The sequence below is a fragment of the Meriones unguiculatus genome, chromosome 14 (genome assembly GCF_030254825.1).
Source record: "Meriones unguiculatus strain TT.TT164.6M chromosome 14, Bangor_MerUng_6.1, whole genome shotgun sequence".
NCBI classification, from domain to species: Eukaryota; Metazoa; Chordata; class Mammalia; order Rodentia; family Muridae; genus Meriones; species Meriones unguiculatus.
In genome coordinates, this window is record NC_083361.1 from 53,752,552 (window position 1) to 53,761,980 (window position 9,429).

A 9,429-nucleotide genomic window follows, 5' to 3' on the forward strand; every position below is an offset into this window, starting at 1 on the left:
TATAGTAACAGTTGACTGGTAAATTATGACAACAGAAATATGAGCAATGAAGAAAACTAGGTAAATCATATTCAAGGAATTAAAATCTTTTTATGACTCAAAGAGCATTATTAAGATAGTTAAGGCCAGAAAATAAGATGTACTGACAAGGATATGAAAAAATAAGACCAGTTGCACATTGCTATAATGTAATAGAGCCTTTGTAGAAAATGACTATAAGGATTCCCCAACAAAGCTAAAAATAATTATTCTATGATTTAGAAAAGAATTTCTAAACACCTCTGGGCACATACTCAAAAAAAAAAAATTGAAAGCAGAGACTCAAAGAGATATTTGTACATTCAGGCCCATAGCCTGAGTTTGAATATCCAAAACCCCTGCAAAAGCCAAAACTGTAGTTTCAGCACACATCTACAAAAAGATGAGACAGGAGAAATGCAGGAAGCAATTCTCTGATGTGTGAACAATAGCAGTGTCTAACAAAAGAGATCCCATCCCAAACAAGGTTGAAGGTAAGAATTGTCACCCAAGGTTGCCCTCTAATTTTCACATGCATGCCATGACACACACACACACACACACACACACACACACACACACACACTAAATAAGTCAATAAAATGTGATATACACAGACAAAAGAATAACATTCATCATTAAAAGGTAGAAAATTCTGATGCACCCTGACGGCATCATGGGCAAGCCTTCAGGACATTATGCTAAGTGAAACAAGCCAGCCATAAAAGTACAATCATCCTGTTGATTAGAAGAACCCAGAGTCGTCAGACTCAGAAAAGGAACACAGAATAGCTGTTGCTGCTCACTGGGGGAGGGGGATATGGAAAGCTGGTGTTGAATGGGTGCAGGGTTTTTCCTGGGGGAAATTAAAAACGTACACTCTACATGATGGTCACACAATGCTGAACTATATTGTATGCCACAGGATTGTTCCCTTATAAATGATTAAAATGGTAAGCTTTGTGTTAAATGTATTTTACCACAGTAAGAAAAAGGCACACTGAAATATCATTTCATACACACTAGAATGACTATAATTTAGAAAAAAAATCAGGAAATAATTGTTGGGTAGGATGTGGAAAAATTGAAGCACATTACTTTAGGGACTTTGAATAGTGCAGATGGGAAACAGTGTGGTAGTTCTTCCTCCTGCAGGGGCTGAACTGGACCACCAGCATCCTCCGCTTGTCACCACCAACTCTGGAGCATGTTGGCTCAGACAGCCACTGTGGGGTAGTTGGAAGCGCGAGAGCTCCAGAGCACTGATGGGGAAGAGAGTCTGTATGAAAGTGGCTTGTTTCTGTTCTTGCCTTTAAAATTATCTATCCTTTTGCCGCGGTAACAACGGAAAGACAACTAACTAAGTCAATGATAACCAAGCTACAATATGTAGAACCACAGAGGTTAGATACAGAGTAATTGGATAAGAGAGACAAATCTTGTTAGGAAAGGGAAATGGATTAGGTAATTATAGATGGATGAGGGGACTGGAATGAGAGGATAAAGTGGGGAGGCAGGGAAAAGAGAATGAGAGTGAATACAGGAAGAGGCAGCTAAAATTATCTAGTACAATGGAAGCTTCAGAAAATGTATATGAAGGCGATCTAAATAAAATTGCCAAATACTGGGGGAGATAGAGCCATCTCTTGTCACCAAATAGAGCTTCTGATAACCAGGATTAGATTATATCTAATTGAGCTTTTGTCCAAAGGAGTCCCACAGGAATCCCCAAACAACCCAGCCTTCTTGTCAAGACTGTAGGTTGCTCTCCACATGCTGGTAGCATGGCCCCAAAGTTGAAGACAACTATGCAACTCACTGAACCTGGGAGTTGAGCGGGTGCCTCCACAGAGCCTTCACCCCTACATTCTAGAATCTTTGGTACAGGAATGTACACTGTGTAGGCTACAAAAGGAGAAACAGAAATACCAACTTAGCCACAAACCCTTTGATCTACAGTGCAGTCCTGCCTGCAAGATATGCTAGGGCAATGGTGGCATACACCTTGCAGGAGTAACCAACCACCATCTGCTTTGATTGAAGGCCTACTCTTTGAAGTGCAACCCATACCTGATGCTATTTGTGTAACCAAGAACCTGATATTAGATAGCTCATGGACTAGGGGCAGGCCAACTACTACTGCTCTACAAAGAAATATAGCAATAAAATGACTCCTAATGACCTTCTGCTACACTCATAGATCAGGGCGTTGCTCATCCATCGTCAGAAAAGCTTCCTCCCATAGCATATGAGAACAAATAGAGAGACCCAAAGCCAGACATGTAGGGAGTGAGAGAGCATTGACTGCTGAACCCTAAAATGAATGTCTTCATCAAACAAATTCCTTCAGGGCTGAGGGAACGCTGTCAAAAGGAGTCAGAAAAGAGTGTAAGAGCCAGGGGGCATGGAGGACTTCGAGAAAACAAGGCCCTCTAACTCAACATGAACAAAGTTTATGAACTCATCGACACCGAGGCAGCATGCCGAGCACCTGCACAGGTCTGCACCAGGCCCTCTGCATAGGTACATTATGCTGGTTTAGAGGTTTTATGGGATCCCTGGGTGTGTAAATGAGTAGTTCTCCGATTCTTGCGTGTTCTCTTGGGCTCTGTTTCTTCTGTTTGTTTTGTCCAATGCCGTGTTAGTTTTTGTTTGATCTTATTGTACTTTATTTCATTATCATCCCTTAGAAGCCTGTTTGTATTCCTAATGAGAGACAGACAGGAAGTGAATCCATATGGGAGGGGAGGTTGGGAGCCTTGACGGAGGATAATCAAGATATATTATGGGGGGGAGCTTATTTTAAATAAAAAAAAAAAAAAAACAACTGAAAGACGACCAAGTACACAGAAAGGAGACCACTCACCCTGATGAACCCTGAGATATTACTTCACAGGCTCTGGGATAAGACTTTAATTCACCATGAGCAGGAAAGGATTTTGCGAACATTGAGAGCTGAATGCTGAGCAGCATTATTCTGCTAATATTAAGCCCAGCCCAGTCATGCGTGCCATCCTAATGTACCTGGCACAGCCCTTCGCAGATAGTGGTAGTCACTCCTATTTATTAAATTAACCCTGTACCCTAAGCTCTGTGTTGAAATGGAAATTCTTATCACTTGCAAGCTGCTATTGACTAGAGTTTTCTAAAATTCCCCTGAGAAATAACTGGCACTAGATTATCCAGAGAGGGTAATGAGGCTAAGAAGGAAGTTCCAGTTAAGTTAATTCAACTCGCATTATTAAATCAGGTTATTAGAAATCTATGTATTCTAATGATTTCATTAGAATAAGGAGCTATTCATATTCATACACGCTGACTGACAAAATTATACATGAAGGAAATGTTTTGCCTTTAGGAAAACTATCAAAATTATGAACCAAGCCACATGAGACTTGGTGATTCTCATCCATCAACTGAACAGAAAATAATGAAGTGAAATTTATCATTTGGATTTGAAGCATGAGAGTCACCTTCAACCAGAACTCTTTCACTAACAAGTTTTAAAATAAGGAACCGAAGGGAAACACTTAGCTTGCGGCTAAATGGGAAGTTTCCACAAAATAGTCTTCTGCTCCAAAACATCCTGGCCTTTGCCTTTTCATGTTTCTAGAAATCAATGGATCATTCTTGCTGAGAATGCCTTTCTTTGACCCCTAGATGACCTTCATCCAAGCACTGGGGCCTTTCTTGTTTGTGAAAGGTAGGATGGCAAAATGGGCCAGGCAGAAGCTGGGGCCGCCCTGTTTCATTGCCGTGACATGATCCCACATCCTGTTGAAAGCATTGCTAGTACCCACCTCTTGAGTCCCTGTGAGAATTAAATGGTGTGATGATGTAGAGTCCTTAAAATAGCACCTGGCTTATGGCACACTCTAAGAGCCAATCATCTTTCTATTATGTTTCTATCGGTACTCATCCCTAAATTTACATCTCTAAGGTCCCACTTCTTGCCTAGAAAATATTAAGTGGGAAGAGACCAAAGGGAAACTGAATCTGCTACAAGAAGTAGCAGAAAGAAATGCTTCAGCAGCTTAAGTCATGTAGCCCCCCTCACACACTGACAGCGGGGTAACTATGACACCACTCTCACCAGTAGACAGGCCATCCAGACAAAAACTAAACAGAGAAATGCAGGAGCTAAATGTTACCCTAAATCAAACAGACCTAACAGGTATTTACAGAATATTTTACCCAAACACAAAAAAGAATACACCGTCTTTTCCGAAGCCTGTGGAAGTTTCTCCAGAATTGACTACACACTCAGACACAAAACTAGTCTCAGCAGATACGAGAAGATTGAAATAGCTCCATGCATCCTGTCAGACCACCACAGACGAAAGCCAGATATAAACAACAACAGAAACAACAGAAAGTTTACACACTCATGAAAACTGAACAACTCTCTACTCACTGAAAAATGGGTCAAGAGAGAAATTAGGGGAAAAAATTTAAGCCTTTTAGAATTGAATGAAAATGAAGATACGACACACCCAAAACTTATTATACATAATGAAGGAGGTTCTAAGATCAAGTCATAGCACTAAGTGCTTACACAAAGAAATTGGAGAGAAATCATGCTTGTAATTTAACAGCACACATGAAAGATCTAGAACACTCAGTCCTAAAAGGGATGCCTCCATCAAATCCCTCCCCTCTGTGAATGGACTCTGGCAAACATAGTTCTGGCAGGCCTTGCCCTTCGCCCCCATTTGCTCTGCTAAAAAACATTAGATTCTATTCCTAAAGCTAGCCACCAAGGTCCATTCCCTCATTTGACTAATTCCTCCTCCTGAAGCTGACTGCTAAGGTCCAGCTATCAAAATATTGAAGTCAGACAATTAAAAGCCCATTTGACTCACCTAACTAACATGCCGAATTAAAATCAAACACCTCATCCTAACATGGGGTTTCCCATTTTACCGTTACAAACCGCCATTTTCCTATGCGCCGCGACTGTCTCCTCTATCCAGACTCAGTCCTTTGTCTCATTCCCCTCCAGGACAAGAACCCCTTCTCTATTTCCTTTGTTCCCTTCCCCTTTTCCCTCATTCTATATCTACTATCTTTGTCTCTTATTCCCTGTCCTCTCTCTGTCTGGGGCAAATAAAATCTCCTTTGTGCTGAGAACTTTGTCTTGGGGATCCCCACCGATACAGTTATATTTTCTTACACTCAGGGCTCAGGGAACTCTATGGAAGAAGAGAGAAGGAAGAGCCAAAGGGTATGGAGGACACCAAAACTCCAAGGTCATCAAGATACAACAGGGTTGGAATAAGCATGAACTCACAGAGAGTGGGCAGCATGCACAGGGCCTGCATAGCTCTACAGAAGATGGGGTCCTAGCGCTGAAAGGAGAAGTGAGCATAGGACCCTACCCCTAACCCAGAAGCCATCTCTGACTGATAGCCACTTGCAAATCAAAAATTACTTTTCTCCAAGGGAGTCTCACCGGGGAAAGGAACAACTCTTTAGGGCAGACCCCATGCCCAGCACAAAATGAACTCCATGGCATCATAATGATGTCAGGATGCTTTTGGTTTGTTTGTTTATTTGTTTTCTACATTACAGGTTCTTTGCATATATACTATGACTTCTGGTTTGGTTTTGTGTTGTTTTATGGGATCCCTGAGTGTGCAAAGGTGTGTATGTGTGTATGTATATACGTACCTATGTATGTATGTATGTATGTATGTATGTATGTATGTATGTGTTAACTATGTGCATCTATAGGTGGATTTTGTGCTTTTTCTTTGGCCCCTTTTCTTGTTTGATTGTTTTGTTATATTCTAATTTGTTTGTTTTTTATTTATAATGTTTTATTTTATTTTTACTCCTTAGATTTCTGCTTGCTTTCTAAGGAAAGACAGAAAGGGTGTGGATCTGGATTAGAGGGGAGATGGGACAGAACTGGGGGGAGTAGGGAGAGGGGAATTGTAACCAGAATATACTGTATTAAAAAAATCTATTTTCAAAAAAAAAATACTGCTCACTCAGGAGTTTCTCAGACAAAATTAGAAGAAATAGCCAAACCAACACATGCACAAACTACAACACAAAAACACAATAAACATGGAAAAGTAACACAATCCCTCAAAAGTATCAGTATTCAACTACTGAACTCAAAGATACTGAAGTAAGTAAAATGTTGCATGAATATTTCAAAAGTTATTATTAAAAATTATCAATTGATCTCAAGTAGGATACAAACTAACAAATCAATTAAATGCAGAAACTGGAGAAGAAAGCAACATAGAAAAAAAGGTCAGCCTCATGGATAAAATAATCAACAGCACAGATGAAAAGGGCAACAACATGAAGAAAGAGATCAGAAAGGAAACCAATATTTTGGGAAAAAAATAGAAATTTTGGGAAGAGAACTCAATGAATCAAAAAGAAAACCAAAAAAATATCAGTAATGGAATTGAACAAGCAGAAGAAAAAATATCAGGGGTGGAAGACAATACTGATGAAAATTTACATTTCAAAAGAAAAGAAAAAAGAAAAAAAATTGGACAAGCATAACCACAATGTCCAAGAACTCTGGAATATCAGGAGGCCAAATAGAAGAATCCAAAGCTTAAATAAAATCTAAAGGCATAGAATACGTATTCAGTTAAACTGTAGCAGAAAATTCCCCCAATCTAAGAAAAGAAATAAACATTTAAGAAGACGCATGGAAGGCAGCCCTGAACTGTAGCCGTGGACCTTGCCAAGCTGCAGCCTGCACTGCTGGAACAGCTGGGTGCCAGGAGATGTGCTGGAATCCTCAGTAGATGAGAAGACTGAGGGAACCAAGGAAGACGCGCAGGGGTCAGCAGGATGACAAGAAATAATTTTTGGTTAAATATAAATCAGCATCGCAAAAGCAGAAAGAGGGAACTGGAAGAAACGCCGTGGACAAGGAAGTAACATACAGTGCTTACCTCATCAAGACACGGTCTGTTGACCAGGCTGACAGTCAGTAGGTTCTCACAGAGTCACTGTGGTAGTGGTACAGTGAGTCCCAGCTGTTGAGAATCAACCTTGTAGTATGAGGCCCACAAAGCATTGTGCCGCCACCTCCAGAAAAGTGGGTAGTCTGTGTGGCATGGTAGAATCTCTGCTGACATGGATACAGACTTGTTGAGAGATGAGGATGGATAAGATTAGAAAACTTTCTCTTGGGGGCCTTTTCACATCTTGTCCTTTGTCTCTACAAAATCTTCTGTTTTTTTTTTTTTTGTTTTTTTTTTTTTTTTTTTAATGCAGGACAGTAACTGTAGGGAGACTGAATGAGACTGCATTTCAGCGGAAGGCTGACTCCAGGTTAAAAGTGTTTAGTGTACATGGCTGAGCAAATGTCCTTGTTGTATGGCAGAGCATCTTTTGGGTGTATGCCCAGGAGTGGTATAGCTGGGTCCTGAGGTATGGCTATTTCCAGTTTTCTGAGAAAGTGCCAGATTGATTTCCAAAGTGGTTGTACAAGTTTGCACTCCCACTGGCAATGGAAGAGGGTTCTCTTTTCTCCACATCCTGACCAGCACGTGTTGTCACTTAAGTTTTTGCTCTTAGCCATTCTGACCGGTGTAAGACAGAATCTCAGAGTCGTTTTGATCTGTGCTTCCCTGATAACTAAGGATGTTGAGCATTTTTTTAAGTGCTTCTCAGCCATTCAAGATTCCTCTGTTGAGAGTTCTGTTAAGCTCTCTACCCCATTTTTAATTGGATTATTTGGTTTACTGGTGCTTAATTTGAGTTCTTCATATATATTCTGGATATTAGTTCTTTGTCAGATGTAGGGTAGGTGAAGATCTTTTCCTAGTCTGTAGACTGCCATTTCCTTCTATTGATACTGTCCTTTGCTTTACAGAAGTGTTTCAGTTTCAAGAGGTCCCATTTATCAACCTTGTTAATAGCAGTTCTGTGTGTAATAGCCAGAAACTGGAAACAACCTAGATGTCCCTCAATGGAGGAATGGATACAGAAAGTGTGGTACATTTACACAATGGAATACTACTCAGCCATTAAAAGCAAGGAAATCATGAACTTCGGAGGCAAATGGATGGAACAAGAAAAGATCATCCTGAGTGAATAACACAGACCCAGAAAGACACACATGGTATGTACTCACGTATAAACAGATTTTAGTCATAGAGTACAGGATAGGCATACTATGATACACAGACCCCAAGAAGATAAGCCCAATGGGCATCTTAGGCTTCATGTGGGCCCACTAGTTGGGGGAGTGGGGGTTACCTCTGGCATGGACTATGTTGTCTGAGTTTTTCGATCACTTCCCCCTGACTGGATTTTCCTACCAGACCATAAGCGAGGAGGATGAACTCAGTCCTCATGTGAATAGATGAGCTGGGGTGTCTGGCTACGGGGGCTTCGCTATTAGGGGAGAGGAGATGTGGGAGATGAGGGTGGAACTGGGAGGAGAAGAGGAAGGGCCTGTGACTGAGATGTAAGTTGAATTGATAAAAAAAATGAAAAGAAAAAGCACTTATGCCACTGCAGTTACAATCTATCATCTCACATCTCTTTTGAGTAAGTGCTAGAGCAGCAGATGCACTCCATAGTGTGCATAAAAGTGGGTGGGAATTATGGGAGAGTTTTTAGTGCATGGAGCGCCATAAGAAAAAGAAATGAGCTATGAGCTGGAGGGCGCCAGGCATGGACATGTACGGATCTTCTATTGATGATGTTTTGGAAGATGAAGAACTCTATGCCGATCAGCTAACGGAGTATCTGTTTTTGCAGAAGCACTTCGGGCTGACTGCAAGAAGCTTGAGCTTATGCAGTGTGACTTGGAAACAGCTACTCAGGACTTGGCTTCCAACCACTGGGGATGTGATAACATTCTCCTTGAAAGGAAGGACTACCAATCTCTTTGGTTGAGAAACTCCAGAGGGAGAAGAGAAGCCAGAATAAAGGTGCAAGAGGAACTGATAAGTAAAGGGGAAAAGCAACTGAATTCTACAAGTCTGGAAAGCAGAGAAATTGTGGGAAATGCAAGGGTTGGTACCAAATGCTTCAAGGAACAAAAGAGCTGGGATGTTCAGAGGAAGCCTTCCTCAGCCATACCATCCCGTGGATCAGCACATGCAAAAAGGGAATCCGGGTTTGAATCAATGCTAAGGAATACTCTAGCAAGATGTAATCCTGTGAAGTGACTTTATCTTCAGAGTACTCCAAAACAGAAACACAAATAAAATGAAATTCAGTTGCTACCTAATATACATAAAACATTCAGTAAATTGAACAAATCAGCTTTCTTTAACCTAAGTATGTTATATGGTTCATATAACACAAAAGAATATTTTTAATGAAGACTAAATATTACAAATTGAGTTTTGGGGGACAGGTGCTAATTCCAGAATGTTAATGAGATATACCAATGGATTGTCACACTTCTGAACCAATGAC

At 40.7% G+C, this 9,429-nt stretch overlaps 1 pseudogene; it reads left to right on the forward strand.

Moving 5' to 3' along the window:
- The first annotated feature begins 3,678 nt into the window (after positions 1-3,678).
- On the forward strand, positions 3,679-9,163 carry LOC110546434 (sorting nexin-4-like; annotated as a pseudogene).
- Positions 9,164-9,429: the final 266 nt, after the last annotated feature.